The sequence below is a fragment of the Typopeltis vanoorti genome, chromosome 4 (genome assembly GCF_054136105.1).
Source record: "Typopeltis vanoorti isolate ZY-2024b chromosome 4, IOZ_Tvanoo_1.0, whole genome shotgun sequence".
In the NCBI taxonomy this organism is placed as follows: Eukaryota; Metazoa; Arthropoda; class Arachnida; order Uropygi; family Thelyphonidae; genus Typopeltis; species Typopeltis vanoorti.
Window position 1 is genome coordinate 92,892,728 of NC_143552.1, and position 25,400 is coordinate 92,918,127.

At 34.4% G+C, this 25,400-nt stretch overlaps 1 protein-coding gene across 2 annotated transcripts in view; it reads left to right on the forward strand.

The window, feature by feature from the left end:
• The window catches only part of LOC150107499 (uncharacterized), a 181,935-nt gene that overhangs the window by 31,809 nt on the left and 124,726 nt on the right, over nucleotides 1-25,400 (forward strand). The gene's annotated exons all lie outside the window — the stretch shown is intronic.

Genomic DNA, 25,400 nt, shown 5'->3' on the forward strand with positions numbered 1-25,400 from the left:
TCGTCTACTCAACTCCCCCCCCCCCCAGATTAAATCCTGAGTGCGCTGTTGGCCTTTGGATCTCTAAATATCATAATGTGGACTACAGTTGCAAAGAACTCTCTCTCTCTCTCTCTCTCTCTCTCTCTCTCTCTCTCTCTCTCTCTCTCTCTCTCTCTCTCTCGGCGTATATTCCATACTACATTTAATATTTTTATTAGGCATACAGTTCTAACAGGGGCTGCCAATCCCGCGGAAAAATAAATGCAGGTGCCACTCTGAAGACTCTCGTACACTCACGAGTGTTCCCTCAATTCATGGAGGAAAATGAACTTGTAATTGTTTAATGATGACGAAGAATCCCTAACTGCCACGATGTTTCTAATCAATTGTAAAATATCAATGATGTTTTACACTCGACTTTGTCAGGTTCAACTTAGCCGATACGAAATATTTCTTCCTTTGTTCAGAAAGGAACAAGTATTGGCTTTACGTAGGTGTGCACCTAGAGCCAGTACTTAAAGCCAGTAAATAAACTACAAAATAAATAAATAAATATACATAGTATAAATCCAGCGAGATAATGGAACTTTTTTTTCGAGTGTCTTAGACTCCAAAATATCTGAATCTGTAATTCAGATTTAGATATTTTGGGTCGTTTTCAGGTTAGATGGAAAAGGTGTTTTCATAATTCAATACGCCTTACACCAGATTCCCCTAAATTTTCATGCAGTAAAGCGAAAGAGTTAACAGCAATTTTTTAATGTCATAAAAATATAATGTTTAAAATCAAGTTCCGAGTTGCTTAAAGCAGATTTCTATCAGACGTGTTTATAATAAATTCACAAGATATCGTGATGATACATTTAATACTTCGTTATTATCGCTAACTTTGTAGTATTTTATTGCAAAAAGCTAATGTGCTAACCGCTAAGTATTAATTCATGAGAGAACGAAGAAAACGTAGGTTATCTAACCAGGATAATGTGAAATCAAACTCGAAGTTTAAAAATTCTATTTTTTTTTAAATTCTGTTTTTAATAAATTCTTTTTTTTTCTTTTTTCTTTTTTTTTTCAGAATTGATTGTTTGCATTTTCATCGATTTATATTCGCTTAATAACTAAGACGTCAGTGTACTCTTACTGTGTGTATTTTGAGATTGGTTCATCTGTGGCTACTTTTAAGGACCGTTAACTCATTTGACAAGTAGAAGATGACGCTAACCTTCTGCTGTGCTACGGAAACGTTCTTATCCGCATTCCCAAAGTTAGAAAACAACACCAATAAATATTGAAAATCCAACAGAACGGATTGTGTAAATAATCACGTCAAACCCAAGTTTACGAAATGGTCCAAGCTGATGTAAACAATGTCCGTACAATTTGCCTTTCTTATTTCAGCTGATTTTTGTTCTTGATATTGCCTTTAAATGATGTCATTGTATTTCTTATAAAAAAATGGCGACCAAAATTTAACTGCGCAACTTCAAAGCATCGCTTTACGATAATAGAAGACGTTCTTTTGACCTAGAATATATATTTCATTATAATAGGTTCTTGTGGAATTAATATACGATGACAGTAATTATTACAGCAGCAAATCTCTTTTATGTTGGAAGAGGTTGCCGGAACTCCAAGAGAGGATGACACACTCATGGTTGTAGTTGCTGTTGATGCTGAGGGGATACTTTTTGCTGGATGGCATTCTTAGTGTTGAAATGCTTTTACACATGGTGATATCATACAGGTAGGAGAAGAGGGGAAGGGTTGCTGTGAGAGGTGTGGCAGTCAGTTATAAACTAGAACATTTATTGCAGCTCATGTAGTTTCCAATTTTCCAAGTAATGAAATGAGCAGAGATACTCAAGTCCTTAAGCAAGTTTTTTATGCATTTTTATAGTCTAATTTAGTGAAAATGGAGTGAAACTAAAATTTTGATCACTCAACAAATTTTAGTCTAGATACTAAATACAAAATATCCATTTATTCCATTAATCTAAAACGGAATTATTGCTTTACATAATTTCTAAATGGTTTGACAAATTTTCCACGCGTAAATTGTTCAATTACAATAAAAAATAAGACTTTGTAATGAGCGCAAATATCGCATTTTAGCAGAATCTGTCTTCCACATCTGACTAATAACTTTCTTACCGACAGGTGGACGAATGAACAAATTTAAATCCAATACGTGTGTACGCGTTTTAACAAAGTGCAACCGATCTTCTAAGCGAATAATAATAATAATAATACATTTTTGACAACAGTCATTTATTTGTGGCCAAAGGCCAAGGATTCTGCTATTAAGAATGAAGGTGGTCTCAACAGTTCAGGGCGAACTTCAACGCGTTACAGCAATCCTCGTTTTCCCAAGAGATTAGAAAAAGCGTTTGCTTGATTGCGTCACCGTTTCCATCCGATGATGCAGCATTCACAGATGGATAAAGTCTTTATAAATAACACCACCCTTATTCATGCCACCGTCCAGAACTAGTTCAAGGGTAAGGAAGAGAACATTTTCGTAATTGCAGACTCGGTTTCAGGTTCAGAGTTCAGTTAAGTTTTTGAACTGTTAGAGAAAGAAGTCATGTGCTTAGCATTAATTTTTAAATGCTAAAAAAGATGGACAAATTGCTTTGTTTTCAGGTGCTTGAGTGATGACATTTCCTTTATGAATATCAGCTCACCTGAATGAACCTGCTGGATTGGCAGTTGAACAATGAAAAAGTTAAAGAAAGACAAGAAAAATTGGAAGGAAGTTTGTAAAGTTTATAAATAAATAATTTATAAATAGTGTCTATATTCACCTGTGGAAAATACTGAGGTCAGAACATCTTTAAATTTTCATATGCTATAAATGTTTCGAAACACATTGATTTTCGAAATCAATCCTGGATAATGGTTTCCACACCAGTTAAATGTTTTTAGGTACAGATTAAATTACTGAGTTTGTGTATATTTAAAAAAAAGAACTTCAAGAAATCGAAATTATTGTGTCCGTATAATGCAAATTGCACATCTTCAAACAGTTAATGTTGGAGGAGTGAAAGTTTGTAATACTTCAGCATAAGGCTCTATTATGTCGTATCTTGTGATGGATGTGACAAGCCATAATTTTCCGCTTGAAACACCTTGATTTTGGCAGTCAAATTCTATCACTATCAATTCTATTACTCATCTCATAAAACTCTTGATCGTGTAGTTAAATGTAACTCTGATAATGAAAAGTCTAATTACTATATCTGTTATTAAAAATCACATCGGGTCGGGTTTTATTTCATATTTGTATTACCAGAAAGGAAAGCCCCTTAGTTCTTTTTTACTAAGAAGAATCTCCATGCAGGATACACTTTATACGTTTACACACTTTTATCTCAGTTACATCATTTTACATTGCATTGCTTTTTATAGCTTTTAGTTCATTTTTATTGTTTGTATCATTTTTACATGCATTACATTTTTTCATTGCTTTTAGACCACTATCGCATTCCATTACTTTTAAAATACTTAACTTGCATCTCTATTACATCATTTTACAACATTTTTACATCGTTACATTAATTAAGACCTTTTTATGTCATGCTGAAATTTCAGTAACATATTTCGTCATTAATACAGCAATAAAAATTTTCAAAGTACCATTATCTCCATTTATTTACCGTAACCTTATTCCAGCAGGACCATGATCTTAACAAAAGCTTTTAAATTGCAAACAATATATGCTAATATAGCATAGTCATAAATTCTAAGAAAACATCATAAATCTACTAATTTATAATATATGTGACTGAATCCGACAGAGAGAGAGAGGGTGGAGAAGTGGCCAAACACTTTAATATAAGAGAACAAATGCGTTCGTCATAATTGTCACTTGACACTACACAACAGGGAATATTAAGTTACAGAAATGCTGCATTCTTTATGTAGATTTCAAGACAGCACGTGGCCTTGCTTCATTCCATATATATATATATATATATATATATATATATATATATATATATATATATATATATATATATATATATATATATATATATGCACCCTTGCGACATCAAAGACGCTCTCAAGAGTTTCAGATTTGATAAACTTAACTAAAAGCAGTTGAATACACATTCCACTCTAGTTTTACTTAGCAGGACAGTGTTGGATAGCTGTAGTGCGTGGTCAGCATCTCAAAGTCACGACATCATAAATTTAAAGTAACTAACTCAAGCATGGACCTTATTGCCAGACGGCGTGCGGTTGTTAAATATTATCTAGCGAAGTCTTAACCTTCACTAAATAAGATGCATAGCGCATAACATCCGATGACAACTTGGAGGGCACATTCATAAAACTGTCACTGCGCAGACATTACGAGTAAAGTTAAGAGGGTTCCGTCTATCCATGGATGATACATCTCATCCCTCATCGTCTGATTAATTAGCCAAAAACAGATTTGGAAATACGGATCGTAAAAAAGAACACAGACAGATCACTGTGATAATAGATCACGTTTTTAATGATAGATGTGACTGTAATTATTTAAATTTCCACGTATTCATCTTTGGCGGATGAAAAAATGAAAAATATGGTCCAATTACGTAAACATTTCAACAGCTGTCATATGTTAAAAGGTAGAGAAAAATATTGAATCCGAATGTTGATATCCGATGTCCTTACAAACACTAATATGCGGCTAAAATAAGAAACCATTTTGTCATTACAACACTGCGAGAACGCATTTTTGGTTTTGTGTGTGGACCTCGAGGGATTTTTCTTTTTCAGAGATTCCAAGACGTTTCTCTCACTATCGTCAATTATCAGGCATTAATATTACCCTATTAATCTTACGAAGTTAATATTACCCTATTAATCGCGTAACTGTTAACAGTTTTTAACTCATTTCTGTGGAAAGCATCTAAATAATGTACGAAATTTACATCAATGTATAAACCATTACTTACCTGAATGATCGTATTCCAATAAAAATCAACGATTTCTCACATACTTCCAGGGAGAAACACCTCAATAATTAAAAAGACAGTAAAATATTTAGTTGCGCTTTGACTCGGTCAGTTATTTTCGTTATTAAGAAGTCATTTCATAACTTCTATATGCGGTCAACACAGAGGAAAAATTCTGCACCAGATATTGAAGCTACAACTGGATACATAACAATAGAATCCCGTATACTCGTAATGACTTCCTTGATTTTCAGAGCAGTGACTCACACTTTCACAACAAACAGTGACAAACTACCTTTGGAATTTAATTCGTTTTGTTGTAATGTTATTTAGAAATAGGCTGTTCCAATCTTTATTTGATTTCAATTTGATGAGATTTTATTTTTAAGAAATTTGGTACAAATTTTATCACTCTAAAACCATCAGATATCTCAAATTCCATCACCGAAGCCAATAAATAACGATCGTTAGATGTGCAGTGTCAGCCATGTGCATATGGCGAAAATTATTCATTCAAACTTGCGAGCAGATGCAGTTACAAGGTCGTATTTATCCACTGGATTCTTTACGACACTCCTATTGCCAGCTGCAGTGTTCATATTCACAGACAAACTAATTAGGGAGTGTTTCTGTCGTTAACAGTCATATCTGACAATTACCCGAATGACGTGAGCATACATACGAATGTCTCATGTCTATGGTTACTTAACGAACAAATGGATTATGCTCACTAAAAGAACCGTACGCTGGGCACAATAAATGGATTTGCCAAGTAAATGTCATAAAACTGGACCTGAGTTATATAAGATTGAGGAAAAAGTTCTCTTTCCTTGAAGATTTCATTGTTTTTACGTCCATACTAAGTACACCTTCCTAAATTAGGAGACTCGCAAATATTGTAGTAAAAAAAAGAAGTTCACGAGTGGTTTTTAAGAAATTTAAGAAATTCAAATTAGTCCCCAATCCAACCATCTGAATATAAATCTTGAATACCACTTATCTGAGGGCAACTATACTTCAATTATGATGTAAACAAGACCACACACGCACTCATTAATGCCAACAGATCCAGAATATAGTTTTAAACAAGCCTTTTTAGAACAATGGATGTTACTATATTTCTAATACTGTTTCTGTTTCTTTGAATGAATTTTTTCTTTCGTATTTGAAAGAAAAAGAAAACCAGATGAAGTCCTTGACAGAAGACGAAAGTAGTTGGTCATTAAAATTAATTAGAATGGTTAATTTTATTTTTGCTTCTTGGGCGTTAATCAGCCACATAAATTACTGTCCATGTCTTACAGCTGTAACTGATGCAATGATTTCTCTATAATGGATTCTTAGATATTAAATCGAACTTTGGACTGTCAACGTTATGTAGATCGTGTTTGTCGTGAAATACATGGCAACAAATGAAAATAGAAAAATGTATATGTTACCGCTAAAGTGCAGAAATCAGTTATTCTACAGATTATCTAGGTATTGTGCAGATTAACTAGAGTTATCCGTTAACGTGCGGAAAATTGTTTCATTTCTCAAATTACCTAGGTAATCTGCACACATTACCTACTAGGCACTCGTTAAAGTGAAAATAAGATCTTTACTGGAACAACAGCAACGTTTCTGTACGCTTAAATTAACATAATGTTATTTATATATTTTTCGATATCTAAAGAATCAAGTTAATACAATCAAATAATCAACAAATTAGTTGAATCAATCATCAATCAATTAAAAAACTATAATACAAAGAATCAAACGGTTTAAAATATTATTACAATTAAGGAAATGAATTTGCAAAACATATGACACTGGCGAAACCAAACTAAAAGTGGATGGAGAGGGGGGGGGGAAGGAGTAGGGAAAGGAAATGAGAGAAACAAACTTTTTGAACTTTAACGATACGGAAGCCGTTAATATGCACATTACCTAGGTAAAATGCGGAAAACTCTTGATTCCGCACGTTAAGAGCAAATCAGTTAATCTGCAGATTAGCTAGGTAATGTGCACATTAACGGCTTTCGAGCTTTAGCGGTAACATATATATGATCTTCTTGAAGTGTTAGAACATGATCAGTCTTTGTGGTTTTGCATTATGGTATTTTGCAGTTTCTTTCATTCCCTTTAACGATAAATATATCCTTCGTTATTCTTTGATGCATAATTCTTTGAACTAACTCTTCGTCACGGCTTCAATCACTCTCATATTTAAATTACGCAAGCTCTGTTTTTCTTAACATTTGGCATACTAACCACGATAATTTAGCAAAACACAGCAGAAATGGACAAACCAAGGTCATAAATTGCAAGTGACAATTACTGCTTAACGCGAAAGAACAAGACAGAATTATAATAACAGTAATAAGTTGGCAAAGGCGAGTCTGTTCTCTCACACTTACAATTATAGATTTGCTTAGAATGCAGTTGGGCTAAAAGTGAAAGGATTCCACTCTTAATAGAAATAAGAGGCACTAAAACACGCCATAAATTCTGAGAACCACAAATGACCATCGTATGGATAATAATTATATTGTTCAACTCATATTTCCCTTTTTAACACTTTATCCACCGCTCTATATTTTCCGACATTCCTGGTTCCCTTTTGAGGTCATCTCTTTTATGGCTCTGTAATTTGTACCGCCTCGACACGGCCTGCTGTTCAACGTCGATGTGACAAAAAATGTCACTCATAGCTACCGTTACAGTCAAAATAGATTTCGGTTGCCCTATTATATTTCACATCGTGCTTCATATTAATGCGTTATGGTTTTCTTAATTATTACGTTTATATGCCATCTGACAGACCTTTATATGCCATCTGACAGATACAGCTCTTATGCAAAATGCGCGTACACACTCAGTGCTAATCTAAACAAACTGGTTGCATCCTGTGCTGAATTGATTAAATGGCATGTAAAACAAAAGGTAAAAGAAGACTAAGCTATGCTAATTCCCATATATAATTAAAGGAAACAATGAATTGTTGCATACTCATCATTATCTCTAATTCTTCGTTTATTGTTTTGGTTATGGTAAAATGATATTAATCTCCTATTATTGTTAATGCATTTTATTAGGAATAATGTGAAGTATTCTGTTCTCGGTCTGTTTTGCGGAAACACGGAATTCAGCAATTCAAATGAGAATTGGTAGGGTGGAGTGGGGTGTTTATGTCTGCGATATGTACACATCATCTGCTTATGCATAAAATGCAATTACATCCCATGTCTATCTCAATTACACAATAATTATATTTTTGTTTACTGTGAATTTTAATATCAATATCAGAAAAACATTTTGGATCGAACCTGATAGAGGTTTATCATAAACTAAGATAAACGGTCTGGAATGTGAATTATTTCACATTTATAAAGCTTCATTCGTTCTAGTAAAATGTGAGGAGATTGCTGCTTCTCCATCATAACGCACCAAAGGTGTAATGCCATCATTAGTTTCTGACAGTACTAGGGTAATTCAAAAGTATCGATACAAAAACTGTATATCTTTGATAAATCACGTGGTTTCAAATGCATGTCAATTGGTCGTGCTAAAGAGGCGGTGAAAGGGTTTCATCCACCTGTGTCCGTATCAGTGTCAGAAGTTGTGTTATACATAGGATTCATATTTTGTGACTCCAGACCAAGACTCCGGTGTTTATGGTATTTTATAAGAGCGACGGCCAAGGAGGGGGAAGAATGTAACTTAAAAAATAGAAGAAAAGAAAGATAATTTTACGTAACTGATTGCCGGCATGGTTGGTCAAGCGGTTGTTCACCCAACAGTCTATTTGTGAATGTCTTTAGACGGAAGATGTATTTCGTTTTCTCCTTACGAGACCACCATCTCTCTGTGTGTGTGCGTGCGTGCGTGTTTTAAAATAACAGTCTTGGACCACTCACGGTACTAATGCATTATAGATCTATATCACTTCGTTGGTGGGAGACATTAAAAAAAATTATGTACGAACCCCCTGTTCGGCAATGTGTCATGCGGAAGTCGAGACTGCACACGCACTGTAACAGTTAAAGTAATGACTATCGCCCGATGAATTCTGATTATAGCAGAACTGTAAACTTCGCTAGCACTTGGTTGTAATTTATAGTTCGTATTTATCAGCATTAGAATATTTTGCACTTGATTCTGTTGATGTTATTAATGTCTCTTTCTCTGAGATTAAAAGTGAATTTTATTATAACAATACCCGTGAAAAGTTAGAAACTATAGCACATTTTTCGTACCGTGGATGAGGATCAGTTAAGATGTAGCGATTTAAAAAATATTCTAAGAAAAAATTAACATTTCAGTGACTGCTACTCATTAATATTGAATTAGTTAAAGGCCCATAACCTTTATCTCAAATTATATATTTTTGAAAGAAGTACGCTTGCAGGCCGATCCTTGTTTTGCTGTTTGGAATTCATGCTGACAACCGGTTTATTAACTGATTCGTTATCATTATAATCGATCACATCGTCATTTAGTAAACTGACTGCAACTGATAACTATGCTCTAACCTTCTTACCTAAAGTAATCACATTAATAAACAGAAGTGTTAAGATTAATACGGGGATTCCTTTTTAAACTTTTGACATCGAGTAATAAAAATCTCATCATATGTCAGTTCTGTTAAAGCATCAGAGTCACTGCCCTCAATAATAATAAAAGTATTATTTGAAAATAACAAACTAACAGATTTCGTAGCACTGTGATGGGTGAAGGTTTTTATTATTTATAGTATATGTATTGCTATGAATATATATTTATAAATATATATAAATAGCATATAAGACGTAGAACCAATGAGGCCAAAATTGGCCATAAACCAGTACGTCCCATAAAATATGTTTCACTTTAGCTTTATATTTACCGATTAATAAATTTCCTACGAATAATAACGTTATTCTCAAATCATTTATGAAATTGTCTATTCAAGTCATGAATGTTATTTTTAGGCTTTCCACATGCAAGAATCAACTGTTGTGTTTCTAAATACGAACTTGCCCTTGGTTTATGTGTGTATATATATATATTGTCCGTATTTCTGTGTCATTGTGCAAGAGTAAATACCGATGTAAATATCGCAATAGACTCCCTTTGTAATAATGGCTGTTATCATGATATCGTCGTCTAGTCATGGGTTGAAGGTCACCCGCTTTAGTGGGATGGCGACAACGCCCAAGCAAACAGTTAAGCACGGGGCACTTGGAGCATACAACTGGTGCGAGAAGAAATTCCATCGAAATGACATTCCAAGAAAGGTCGTTTCCCTAGTCATTTCCATTAGACTAATAAAATTTTTCCGCTGCTTTTTTAAATAAATTGATAAAAGAATTTTCTAGTGGAAGATACGGAAGCAATAACTGTGTATCCCAATTGTAATTTAATGCTTGTCAGAATGTCATTAAACTCTAAAATAGCACATCCGGGAGTTGTAGTAAAAGAGGTAAAAGAACGGAATCAGCGCGAAATTAGATAATAAATAGTTAAAAAGTTCTTTCTGATCTCATTTTAGAGTGAATTAACCTTTAGAGAAAGAAAGAAAGAACTTCTGTTTGTTAAATCGTGTCTGTTCAAATCATTATATGGATATCTATTGCGATAATTCGCATGATCTTCAACAATTAAAATGAAATCAAATGTAAACAATATTCGCAGAAACATCCTGAATATTTCTGTGAACTGTTGCAGCACAAAACTGAAATGGCTTCTGCTGCAAAGGCACTGTACTGGATCAAAACCATTTTGATTTATTTTTTCACCAGTTTAACATTGGCTTCGAATTATCGTCAATTTTAGAATGAACTCTACATTCTCTTTTTATTGTCTGGCGTTAAACCTATGCACTCAATTACTTTAGCGCATGCGATTTTTGGTCATATACTCATCTAATCTAAATGAATATATACGAAGAGAGCTTTTGGTCGTGTTTATATCTAAGCAAAGGCTCTGATCCGTGTCTACCTTTTTGATCTTGTTGTGTCTTAATTCTTCATGTTTCCGCCCTTCGTCTTCCTTGAGGGTTCCCAATCAATTGCTCAAGCAAAATTTAGGCGCTTGTGTTTAATAACCTTTGATTTTTTTTAATCTGCGCAAAAAGAAATTTGCCATTAAAAATCTTTTAACGCAGAAATATCAAGTCAAAAAAGAATTATGAGAATAAGACACGAGAAATAAGCACAGGATCAGTAACAATTGGAGAAGGAATCATTGATTTTGCTTCTATTCCATGTTTTTGTGTTGGCTAGAGTTTTTTATTAGAGACGAGGAAAATAAAATGACCTTCTATTTATTATGCTGTCACTTTAATGTTGCTTTTTCTGTTGATTGAGGTAAAAATCCGAGGTTACCTAAAAATATTCAATTCATCTTCAATGTAGAAATGCTCGCATGTTCTTCAACAGGAATTGAACCCCTCTTTCTCTCTTTCTCTCTCTCTCTCTCTCTCTCTCTCTCTCTCTCTCTCACACACACACACACACACACACACACACACACACACATTCAGAAAACAAGACTGAATTTCGCCTAGCGAATACTACTGGCTCAATAAATTAATAAATTAATATTGAAATCATCATATATGAATCTTCTATGTTTGTCCTTTAAGTTGATATTACATTGTAAAAATTAATTAAGAAATTCATTTGCTTTTTGCTGCTATTTTGAGCTTCCTGAACTAATACTTTTCACGCACTTGTGTGGCTTTATCGCCAGGAAGTAAGGCTTTACCTCTCAAACTGATTTCATAGTTTGAACACATTGCCAAACATCCAAGAAATACAGACAAGGATCGATATATTACTTCTAATGAAGAGTAGACTTGTCTTTGGGTTGCATCACAGGATTTATGTTCTACATAAGAAACCTTTAAACTGTTTTTTTCATATTTATGACAAGTTTTACAGGAGATGAATTTCCATTCTTTAAACATCATATGCATATAGAAGTGTTTTGAGTTCTGCCAGTGATATTTCTCTTTAGGGAAGATTCCTAAACGCTATTACACTTTATTTGAAAATTGTTCGAGTCTGGTCTAGATTGGTCTCTGACCTTACTAATTTATCTTGAGCCATAGAATTTACTCGGAACGTAAAACTGCACTTCGCCGTTTATGGTAGTATGGATAAAAACCAGTAGATCAGTTCCAGAATAATCACACTTCCATCCCATACGTTGCGGCGGTACTAAGAGGCCTGCTCGCAACGTTTGCAAGGCTGCTGCCAGATGCAAAGTTCTCTCATCCGATGAAACCAAAATAGCAAGATTCGTAAGTCCAAAGTATAACTGTAACAGGAACCGTTAGTATAAATTCTTGTTATCAGGTAGAGGCTGTTCAGCTCTGCTACGCGTGCCAATTTAGTTCAGACTGAATGACACGCATTCTGATATTCGCGGTGTATTTCCTCTTTGAGGCTTAGAAGATCAGCTACATCGTTTGCATTTGTCCTTTGCAATGTACTTTATCACTGTAGCAATGTTAAAGTACGTTGATAACATCGTGTATACTTCCTGAAAGCTGACCACAGACCGAAAATAATATGTACTTTCTCATTTCAGATATGTGTGCTACAAAAATAACTCAGACAGCGGAGTATTTAACAACGCTTCGTTTAGACAGATCTAAATACAATTAGAAATCTTTAAGCAGATATACGTAAACGTCACTTCCGCAGCGTATATGCAAAATACTTGCTCACGAAACACAAGAAAGCAATAATAATGACTGAACGCTTGGATCCACCGAAACTTTTATAGTTTCTATATTCGGCACGAAAATTCTTTATTTGTAGTTTTGGCTTTGAAATTATTCGGCTTTGAAATAATGTTGGAGTCAATATTTACTTAATTTGAATAATTTTGCATCGCCGAAGTGAAGCCTTTTGGCTCTCTATTTCAGTAATTCTTGGTGCATTTTGTGATGTGATACCTTTTTTTAGCAACTCGTATGGTAAAGTATAAGTTCTGCATCACTTCAACTTGAGTATTTGCATCTGGGTCTGGCTTCCACTAACGAGACCTCAACAAAGGTCGAAACAGGTCTGGGTAGTGACCCCCCTCATAATGTATAGCATCATACATGTCCTCTAGAAGATATGTTTTATTCATTACGGAAAATACTAAGGATAGTGATCAGAGCTTACTCAACCCTTACTACGAGTTGCCCCTGTCATGAAAGGTTTGCTTACGCTTGGATCCGCCGAAACTTTTATAGTTTCTATATTCGGCACGAAACTCTTGTAGTTTCTCTATTCGGCTTTGAAATAATGTTGGATTCAATATCCACTTAATTTGAATTGCAATAATAATGTATCATGTAGCAGTTAGTGTGAAGCTGTCTAATGTGCAGTCGAGGATAATATGATAAAAAAAAAGGCATTGTGTATTTGTCTGAATCGTGACACCTTCATGTTTTTTATTTATTTATTTATTTATATATATATATATATATATATATTTAACGCAACTCTCCCAATTACTGAAGGTTGTAGACTTATCGCACTCAGGTGAACTAAGGATCAAATAACCTAGAAATGCTTACTCAAGAAACTAAATTAAATTTTTAATACCACTTCTGGCTCCTAATAAGCACTCTCTCACTGTATCCGTTTGTTGACTGTTTCTCAAAAGTCAGCAAATTCCTCACACGCTAGTTTCTCCGAAAGGCATCCCAAGTGTGCCGTAATCAATTACACTTACTAAACTGATGGAAATGGATAATCTTCAGTTTTGTCTTGCTCAAATGATGAAAATGGCTAATGGAAAATTTTCATTAAAAATTAACTGCTGAGGTAGACATGAAACTGGTTCTTACACCTTTCTTTCAAATATATGCTCGCTGATTGTTCTTACCAAGATGAATTCTTTCAAATGCCAGATTTTAACTGGTGTATTCAATAATTCTGATATTCTAAACTCCGGTAAAATGATTTTTTTAAAATCTCATACAATCTAGCTATTTGTTAATAAGAATTTTCCCATAAAAAAGAAAAAAAAATTACTCCCGATTTGTCAAACACAAATGACTGTTAATAGCCAATATGCAGTCTTAATAAATGGAAGTAACCAACATTAAAAAAATCAAATAAAAATACATCAGACATTCGCATGAAACTAAATTAAACCACTTTCGGCACGAGATATATTTTAAAATGGGAAAATATGTATTAAACAAAGGATCCCTGGATGTATAATATTGAAAAGTTAAAACAAAATACAATGTTCTGTACAGATAATATTTTCATTGTTTTGACATATTTTTTTGTCTTCATCGCCACGACACTTAAATTATCATCTTAACCACCTTAAGAAGCTAAATGGACTTAAAAATAAATTACAAATATACGTACTCACTCTCATATATATAAGATGTGATGTGCAAGCCATTACCACTTCCTGGCATTTGTCTCTTTGAACTGTAGCAAACAATTAAATGGCTTACAAAAAGATGCTACGTATTAAAGCGTTGGCAGAATCACGTCCAGAAAAGTAAATGTGAAGAAATGAACAAGAAAAAAGACAAACTTTTAAGACACTTCTTTCTACACTCTGCATTTTACTAACATGAAGACATTCATCTTATTTAATCCTTAGGTCAAGGCAAAGAAGCTTCGGATTGTTAAGGAAATACCAGTTTAATGTAGCTGTTAGTTTTCCAACAATGGGCTCTTTGGCTGGTGCCAGAGAGTCGCGAGCTACTTCTGTAGTAACGGAACAGCCAGTTTTTTTTTTTTTTTTTCAAGAAATATTAGCGAGAAGGACTCATATTGAGAGTCATACTGTTAAAGTATGTTCTTTAAATCATGTGCAAAAGAGATGCTTTTTGACGTGGATTACTACTACTTTTGCGAAGTTTTCTTATTTGTGCGATGTCGCTGTACTACTTCCCACCATAATAATGCTATATGCTATTGTTTGGCGGCCAATGACTTGGACCTGATTGTTGTATTTGCTGTTTTTTTTTAAGTATTTGACAAGTTTATCGGAGTAGATCTCCTCATTGTTTCAAGTCATTCTAAATGAAGTCTTTTTCTTATGCGCAGTGTCTGCAATGTTTTTATAAACATGCTTTTCCTAATTACAGTACTACTTAATGGACAAATAAATAGTTCTTATTATGAACGTCCTTAATTGTCTCTGATGTCATATAAATAGTCACTTAACCCTACTCTTAAGTTTTAATAATTATAGTCATAAGTGTAATTCTCGATGTATGGTTCTGAAAGTTCAACTAAAAACGAAGTAGGGGTCCACAATATGTCATTAACCAGCAATTAATGTCTTACAACATTAAGAAAATTATGTATTCTGCAATTTTATGGGTTTCTTCTATAAATAAATTTTCAATATTTTATAAACCGTTCGTTCTTTCTGTTTCCTGTTTAGAAGCATGTTGGTAATAAGTGCTTCTATTAATCGTTGAAAGAAAATGCTGAAATTGCAAAGTTACCGTTTGAGGAAATGGTAATGGAGGAAGAATAGGCTTCATAATATACGTGTAAATGTAAATGCGCAAACTGAAACATCAACGAAATTAACATCATTCATTTTTTTTCAATAAAAAATGCAATATGAAGGAATAATTGGTCAGAAATATGTAGCCAGTAAGTGGATTTCAGCGAAACCATTTCTAGAAATCAAAAGATTTTAAGAACGAAAAGGACGTTATGTCGAAGTAAGCTCAGATTAGTGCAAAATAAACTAAAGCGAAATAGCATTAAGAATTAAGTTATCTTGGAAGAAAAAGAGAAGAAAGGAAGTGAAACAAAAAAAAGGGAAGGAAACACTGTTTAACGAATTGGATTCGAAGCCTTTCCTGGTATTCAGGCCAAGTATAAGAACTCAGTTTACACAACTATGACCTAAATCCAGGCTATGAAATACCCCTTCCCCCCCTAAATGTTTGAAAAGGGGAAGGAGAGGGAAATAATAAGAACTACCGGAGGACGGGAAATGGTGTTTTGGGTTCTTGGGTTGTTTGTCATTAACGCTGGGGACAGCCACGGCCATGTGCAGAGTGAATTGTATGTTAATTGCACATACTTACTGGGGGGGGGGGAAGAAAACCTTTGCCAGCTCATCCGATGGAAATTGACAAAGCCATAGTTTAAGGAAATGAAATAAAGAAGAAGAAAGATAATTGCAGCATTTTTTCCAAATTTAAAATATATGCAATATTGAAATCCTAGAGTTAATGAGATCGTTAACAACTACATGATTGTTTCGAAGCCGATTCGAATGTGCGTATCATTTCACGTGTTGTTACTTCTCCGAGTTCTTCCAGTGGATGATACTAAAAGATTCATACTACGAACAGCGAAAATAATTGACAAACTTCTGATCCATTTCTGTTGGCACTCCTGCGAGTAATCGTATTGTGCACACTTCGATAATGTTGTCTAGCTACGAGAAACCACTAGATTGATATACCGAATTGCTTTGATATACTGATCCTAAAAGAGAGTATATCCTCGTACATAATGAGGGTTACCAATCATTATTACTAAGATGTACAAATTATTTGATTTTATTTAAGAAGTGGAAGTTTCATTGACTTCTTCCCCAGACTTTAAGCGTCTGTAATGATGGGAAATATACAGAGAATCAACATTGACATTCCTGTGACGGCAAAATGCCATTAAGATGTTTAGGATTCCTTTTTGTGGAGATGTAAAAAAAGCAATTTTCAAATTAGACGTTATTCTGCATTCTGGGAGAAGATTTTTTATAATGAATTTTAACGCGTGATGTCTCATAAAGAAAACAATTTAGTATGTTTTTTTATAAGAAAGAGGAAGTATCGTTAATCAAAAGAAAGGTCATACAAACCGGTTTATACAGCGTTAGCAAATGTCCGCAAAGTCAAATCTTTGGCGCCGATTTGTCAGCGGATCCGTATAAAATTCAGTTTCAAACCAAAAACTAAGACCTTTTATAAGGCGACCTGGATTTTTTTTTCTTTTGAATACAGAACATTTCCTTCTTGAAAGAACCCGGAAGTTTACACGTGACATGAATGAAGCCTATTTCCAGCAGCGTAAAACAAATAGAATATAAATGGCCTTATCACCATGTTTGTTTTCTGCATATCCTGAGACTCTTTCTTGTGGAGGAAATATTTAATGAACATCCATTCGTCTCATATCCATGTTGGATTAAATGAAAACTGGTTGTTCGATTTGAAATAGCCCAGCTTCAAACTGAGGACATAAGAATTGCGAATATCCTCAGGCCAATTGTCTAAAATTGCCCTGAGGATGTTCTAATGTGGGAATATTACGTTAAGAGTTAGAATTTAACCAAAGCTAGCCGGAATATCTGTAAGTTTGGAACGTGGGAAGAAGTGCGCTACATTTAACCTGTTTTATGAAGTTCAAGATTAACATCACTCTGTAGAAGCTGTTTAGTTTCGGACAGAAACTCTCAATAAATCCCAAAGCCTTCGATCAAGCTGTTGAAGCAAATCTGGGCACATGTAATCGAAGACTGCTGCTATACGGGAATACGCGACGTCATCTTCACCAGCTTTGTAAGGTCAAAATGCACCTCATAAACCTACACTACAAAAGTTTAGCGTCGCAGCGAAGACTGTAAAGAACTACTCCCCAGTACTAGAGATAAATGTTTCATCAAACGATTACTTATTCTGTTCAGTGATTAACTAGATTTCTAGAAGGGGAAAATGTGCCATTTCCTCCGATCCCTATTCCTAACAGCTACAGTAAGTTCATGCTGAGCGAGCGCCATTCAGCACTGGTCAATCGAAAGTGCTTGACCCTTCAACAAGACAGGAGCAGATCTACACAAATCAGTTTAGACGCACTTAAAAAGTAAGGATCTGGAGTTGAAGCTTAGCTTCTTCCTAAATCATAATGCAGACCTGGCTATCATTTTTACCTTTGCCATTATGCGCCGATGGCACTTCTTCAGCACTCAGGAATTAGAGTCTGAGCATTAGATTTTTTTAGTCCAAATCTGCTAAACTTGTCATCTCAGACGAGCCAAAGTGACAGAGACAGTCTCTTGTTTCAACTGTAATATTATGATGTATTAAACATGTAAAAATTCCGAAAGTGATTGGTTCATTCTTCTATTGTAAATGTTTTCATGTAACTTTCTTTGCTGATTATTTACCTGAAAGAGCAAATAAATGTTAGTTTAATAGTTCGTTTCACGAATAAGTAGATTGTATGCGCATATTGCAGCCATTTAATAAGGAGCTATGTGTGTGAAAGAGAGAAAGAGAGTTTCATCTGCTGTTTCATCAAAACAGCATTCCACGAATGTTTTTATGAAACCCTCCTTTGAATTCATTTCTCAATGAACTGTTTTCTTTATTGATTTGCTGATTCTACAAATGCTGGATTTTAGCCGAATTGTTTTTTTCAGCCAATTGCCTAAACAATAATTGAAGTTGATGCTTTCTCGGTTAATTGTAGTTCGATGCTTTTTCGGTTAATTGTAGTTCGATGCTTTTTCGGTTAATTGTTGTTCGATGCTTTTTCGGTTATTTGTTGTTCAATGTTTTTTTTTCCGGTTAATTGTTGCTCGATGTTTTTCAGTTAAATTTGGCTTGATGCTTTTCGGTTAATTGTCGTTCGAATGCTTTTGACAGATTGTTTTGGTAAATTTTCTTTGCAATAATTATTTCGATAGAAGTGAAAAAAATATTCACAAAAATACCAATGTTTTAAATTATATACATTGTCTATGCATATATTAAACATTATTGTGCAGTATAAACAGTTTGAATTATGATTAACATATAAATAAATTCTTTCGAATTCTTAGCATTATAAAGTTCGAAAGCGCCTGATATGCCCTGAAGGTTTTGAAATTATCTTAGGGTACTAAATTCAAATCGGATATCTTTACATAAAAAAAGAAGAAAGGAAGGAAGAAAAAAGGCTTGGTGCGATCAAGACAGAGATGCATCTGTACCTACTAATCCTTCGTAATTATCTTAAAATCTGACATCCTAAGACGAACATCCATGTTTCATTATTCAGTAGATGCGCTCATGGTAAATGCGGGAATCTTTTATTGAATAAAGAAATGTCACCTTGGCTAGACAAGAGCATCGATCTTCTAACGTCACAGAAAAAACGAAGGAAAAAAACATAATAAGTAAGACCAGCAAAAACTGAGGAAATAACAGATGATGATTAATTTCACGGTAGTTTTAGCGATAACCATCTTAAGCAGTTTCTTTCATAAATTACAGGCTTCGACTATACACCTTAGCACTGAACACAGCATCTTGGATATATAAATGTAGTCGTAAAGAAGGCTGTAAATCATTTTAGTAGGTATATAAACAATTACCATTTGCACCAACTGCGATACCTGCACCGCCTTTTTGCTCATTCTTCAGTCTTAAATTCAGTCCACGGTTTCTAAGACATGACAAAATAGCAGTTAGTACATGCTGACACGTCAGATGACAGAGACCAGTAATAAAAGACTGAAAAATAAAACCACGAGTAAGTTTTTAAGAGTGATTTGTTTGCTACTGGATTGAATTCCTCTTTCCATGCTTGGTTATTACCACAGAAAAAGATACTAACTGTTTTACGCAAGTGATTGAAATAAACTATGACAACCAAAATCTATAAACTTCTTAATATGTGATATTGTAGCGTACGTGTTCCAATAATGTTTGGAATGGAAATAATCTGCATAAATTATGTTTAACACGAAATAATTATAGCATCATAATTGTCCAGTTTCATAACCATGACAAGTGCAGTTTATGATATCACGGAAAAATAAAGCACATTTGTCAGTGTGGGTGAACTTATAATAATCCGATTTGTTCAGGTAGATAATCTATAACTTTTCAAAACTAAGCACAGTACACTTTGAGACCCGTTTCGGATTCTAATAAGCAGGATTTTTAATTTAAATGAATCCAAATATGAATTGTTATTCAATTATTTTACACAGTTACGTGAGTGAATCTCTGAGTTTCAGGTTGAACTGGGAGTAGATGATGATTGCTCACTGTGCGTTGAGGAATTAACGATGATTCTTCCGATGCAAAATGTTCATTTAAATATCTTTTAGAAGGATTTATATGCTAAATATTCAATGTCTCCCGTTTCTCTAAGATAAGAGTAAAATGTATCACTTTTATTTATTTCGTATGGTGATTCAAACGACCGTGAGCCCCTTTTACGGGGAGGTACGGCACTACCTCAATCCCTCCTGTTTTTTATCCAGGCTTGGGACCGGCATAACTGACAATTCAGACCTATGGCTGGAGGGATTGTCTTAGGTATTCCTGACTATATCAGTGTGTGTTCAAGGGGACGGTTTGCCTGTTTGCGAGATGAAAAACCCCAGCTAAACTAGGGTTTTTTCATCCCGCCCAAGACCTGCTAACTTGGCTATGGCTGAGAAAAATCCTTAAGCTCCTCTCGTCGCCGACGAGAATAGAACCCAGGACTCCTTTCCCAGCAGGTATATGGTTGCAAAGACACCAGGCTAACCGCGCAGACAATATATCAGTGAAAATGAGAAAGAGAGAGAGAAAGAGGGGAGATTATGGTATGAATAGATTTCAATCACTGCAGAATAAAAAAAAAAGTCAATTCTATTTGCAAAAGGCAGAAAATAGACCCCTGAAGATGGATTACTTATTAAAAGGTCATTATACCCAATTCAGTGAAGTTTCTTAGAATATATCAATATATAGATTTCATGTTTTGTTTTGTTTTTTCGTGTGATTTTGTTTTCATCTTAGTGGTATAAGTAAAATCACCTGCGCATTGAAAACTGCGTAATGCATACCAATGAGCATTATGTTATGCAGGAGGTATTCTGTGTTATTTCTGAAACCATATTAAAGAAGCATATAATCCTGTGGTAAAGATTTGTCTTTCTTCTTAATAAAGGATAGGATAGTTCTGTGTAATTGCAAAAATTTTCGCAAAACGGAGATATCAAGGTTTTTCTCCGGAAATCCCCCTCATATTTTACGTCCCTAAGTAATCCAGCAAGCTCAACCTAATATGGCAATAAGGCCAGAATATGCGTAATATTCTGGCCTTATTGCGTCAGTTGCAATTCCAAACAAAACCAGCTGTCAAAAGCAGACCAGTAAAGAGTTCTCGTGATCTGTTTTTTTAGAAAAATCGACTGATCATTAAATAACACACTGGATTCGTATTTTACATTTTGAAATGTATTTTATTTATAACTAAGATAACATAACCAATTGTCTATACAATATAACAACTACCTTTTTTGAAAACATGTAAACTCTTATGTAAGTCATATTAATCCTCATTTCCGAAGAGTATAATAATTGGAGATTAAGCGCTGTGAGATCTGAATTTCTACAGATTATTAAAGCGCATAGTCATACCAAAAGAGCGAAGAATGAAAGAAATATCTATTATTCTAAATTCTGCTAAATAAATCAAACATAATACTTGGATATGAATACTTGTATTTTATAGTTTCAATCATTATATCGAGTTATAGATTTCTTATGAAACTCAGAGATAATGCGCGCATGTCAGATTAAACGCTTTATGGGAATAGTTAAAACTGAATCGATAAAATTAAGAATAAAAAACAATATGCTATGTAACAAAACTTTGAAGTATAATAACAGAAATGTAATAAACCCTAAATGACTATTTGTAGAATGCTGAAAATGCAGTAGCTGAGTGTTCCAGGTAAGTAGTGAAGCAGCTCTTACAACTTCAGTCCACTTAGAGCATCTTAGATCAACTGTGGCCGGTTTGAATGAAAGATGAAGATGCGATGGCGAAAAGAGTCAGGCAGTCCACATAAACTGATAGAAGATACGAATTCTGAATAATGTTTTCATGGAAAGGTTGAGTGAAAGCCAAAAGGTTGACGTATCCCACAAGATGTGGGATACGTCTGCTAATGGTTATGCACTGTAGAACAACCCAGTTGAGTTTCAAACGCAAGGATTGTTGCAAGACGGTTTCGGGAGAGGGAATGCAAAGGTGGGGCGGGTTAGCATGGAGTCCCGCCCTGAACTCTAGAACAACCTTCGTAAAGGATTAGAACTATCGATTTAGGGCAAGCCAACCGATACAAGAACGTCATTATACAAATTGGCTGCCATTCGTTGTTGAGCTTGGCCAAAATATCAATGTCCGTTTATCAAAATTTAGTGGAAAGTCAGCCCCTTCTTCCAGCCTTCCAGGGGAATGACATCTATATTCGTGTGTGTGTGTGTGTGCGTGCGTTTGCGTGCGTGAGAGAGAGAGAGAAAGAGAGAGAGAGAGAGAGAGAGATCAAAGACTGTGTTGAGATTCAGAGAAAGAGATAACTGAAATCCTTGTTAAAAGGTACAATTAGATTATATTTTGCATTGCCATTTTTCTTGTTTGAGATTAACATTAAAATTCATTGAGCGAAAAGGATGAAATTTTAGATAATCTAAGGAGGAAGAATGAATATAAAAATATTACTAGAATACTTCCTTAAAAAACCTTTGTCCTCAGAATTATTCAGATGTAAACACATTGGATTTGTTTCCTTCCATAAAAATCACAAAGAATCTTATATTAATCAACTTGTTGTATACATCATCATAGTTTTATAATTAAAAATCATCCCATTTATCGAGTATTATTTCTCTCTTTCATATTCCTAGATTTCTTTTTGTCCATGTTTGGCAATGACACTAAAAACGTTATGTATTTAAAACAATAAATTAACAAATAAATATGGTATAAATCATGAGCGGAGATGACTGGATCAGGCTGCAGTGACTCATACGAAAATGCCGTTGGCTGGTGTGAAATTTTTCATTAGATGATATGTGTTTACCCATTCTTAAAGTAATATGAATCCTAATGTTGCACTCCTCTCCTATTCCCAGAAACTTATCGTCTGGGGAAACTAGATCAGCAAGTGTACGATTACGGTTTAAGCAGTAGTAGTAGATTCTGGTGCCTGCTGTCCTACACTATTAGCAATATTCTTGTGGTTGCTGCTGGGAAAAGTAATACTATATTTCCCAGCATAGTAATATTAGTTTTGAATAATGTTTTGTCCCTCTTCTCCCTCCCTCTTTCTCTCTCTCTCTCTCTCTCTCTCTCTCTCTCTCTCTCTCTCTCTCTCTGATAAACATAGACCTGCACACACACGTTTACACGTTGTTATATTTCTTGATCTGTACATCATATCTTTGATTCAATATTTGTATCTAAGTAAATTTTAAATTGTAAAAATATAAAGTATATCCTTTATATTAAACATACTCCCTAAGATTTTTAATGGTGCGCACAGCCATATGAACAAGCGGGCTTCAAAGCAATAAGATTCTCTGCAATAGTCATATCCACAGTATTAACCAAATAATAAAAAAATCAAATGAACATCATCTTTCTACATATTTAGTGTTTGTAGATTCTGAAAAAAACTTTCATTGTTTAAATAAATTAGAAGGAATTATAGTTTAAAACAACAGGATCATCTAGCAAAAGTATTAGATTATTAAAACCGATATATCAAAACTTAACAGCGGTATAAAGTTAGAATATCAGGAAAGGAATTTGGCATTGAGAGAGAGAAGTGAGGCAAGGAGATCTTATATTACTCAAACTGTTTTCTGCTACATTAAAAGAAGTGTTTAGGAATGCCTCGTGTGAAAAGAATTGAATTAACATCAACGGAGAAAAATCTTAGTCATATACGTTTCGCTGATGATATTTTTTCTATTAGCAAGAAAAAAATAAGAAGTTCAAGAGGTTCTAAATGACGTTGATATCGAAGCAGGAAAAAAAAAGTTTAAAAATTAAAATAACTATAATAAAATTGATGACAAACTCAAATCAAATCGAACTAAAGTTAGCAGGTAATCCTATTGAAATTGTGAATAACTATAATTAAATCGGATAATTAGTTTTAAGGAATAAATAGAAGAAATAAATAGAAGAATCACCAAAAGAAACAAACTGTTTGGGCTGTAAAGATTACTTGGAGGATTACTTTATGTTGAAAAAGAAAGCTATTTGATTTGTGCATTTATTCCAGCGTTTACCCTATGGAAGTGAGACATAGGCAACGACTAAAAACAGGAAGTCATGTCGCGTGTAGCCCAAAGATCCTTGGAGAAGGATCTTTGGGCTACACGAATGCTCCACATAACAAAACAGGAGAGAATTAGACATAATGGATATAGAGAGATGACTGGAGTAAAGGATACTGCGAAGTATTCCAAAGCATGTAAACGGAGATGGACTGGCCATGTTAGTAGATTAACACATGGATAAAATTAACTAAATTTTTTTATTCTACCATTTTTATTCTTTTTTCATTTTTCAAAAAGAAGGCCTGAATATCCCAGTAGTACATTTCATGATGTTAAATCTTTCGATTTACCGTCATGAAATTCTTCAAATCCATCATTAATGTGAAGAATGTTCAGAAGACAGAAGAAGATTAGGAATAAATAAAACAATAGTCAGAGACCTCACTACTTTTCTAAAGTCTAGAGGGGGACAGATCTATCACTACGAGAACAAACATGAGGTTTTTGGATGTTTTTCAGTAGCTATTTATGGATGTGAGACATGCAACCTAAAGAAGCCTGATATGTAAAGGACAACTGCTTTTGAGATGTGGTGTTATGTTACAAAAGATCGTTGGTTGAGGATCTCATACATCGAAAGGCGGGATATACGGATGGGTTCTAGAAAGGACCGGCAGAACTTTGCACCTTAAGATCACTGACAGAAGAAAGCTAAAATACTTTGGATACATCGAAAGAATGGAAGAAGAACTTCCCGAAACAGTAACAGAGTGAAATTTAAATTTCCTGGTAAAACAGGAAGTGACAGATCCTTAATTATATCGATGAAGGTTGGTATAGAGTGTGTCACTCTATACGAACCTTATTGAAGCTGCAGGAAAAGCTTACAATAGGACCAGTTGCCGAAAATTGGTGTGGAAAACACAGACGTGTATACATCACGATTCATTCATTTGATGTTTCTGGAATAAAACGTATGTAGAACTGGAGAACTGAAAATAAATAATTTAATCGATGAATTAAATATTTAGATCAGCTTAAGCTAGTATTATCAAAGTCACTTTGAAGAGATCCATTCAGTAGCCTAAAGAACAATAACAGTCACGTGTATGGAGGGCAACAGTAGGGCTTTCAGTGGAGGTCTTCTGGGATTACTGCTAAAGGGAAAAAAAGACAGTGGGGTACAATTTGAGTAGTGTTACACCATCAGTTGAATTGCAGTTCACTGGGTATCATGAGTCGGTTCCTGGAACAGTCTCTGTGATTTGAAACAGCATCTACTGAAATGGTCTTCTTCCCAAGCACGTTATTCTAGACCACTTTAAATTGCCCATACCGAATATACTTTCTGAAAGGAGAGGATCCTGGCAATCCTTGATTTGCCGCAGGAAGGTGAAGACTTTATCCAGAGGTTTTCAGAAGTCTTCAATAACTTAAGACAAATCAAGGAC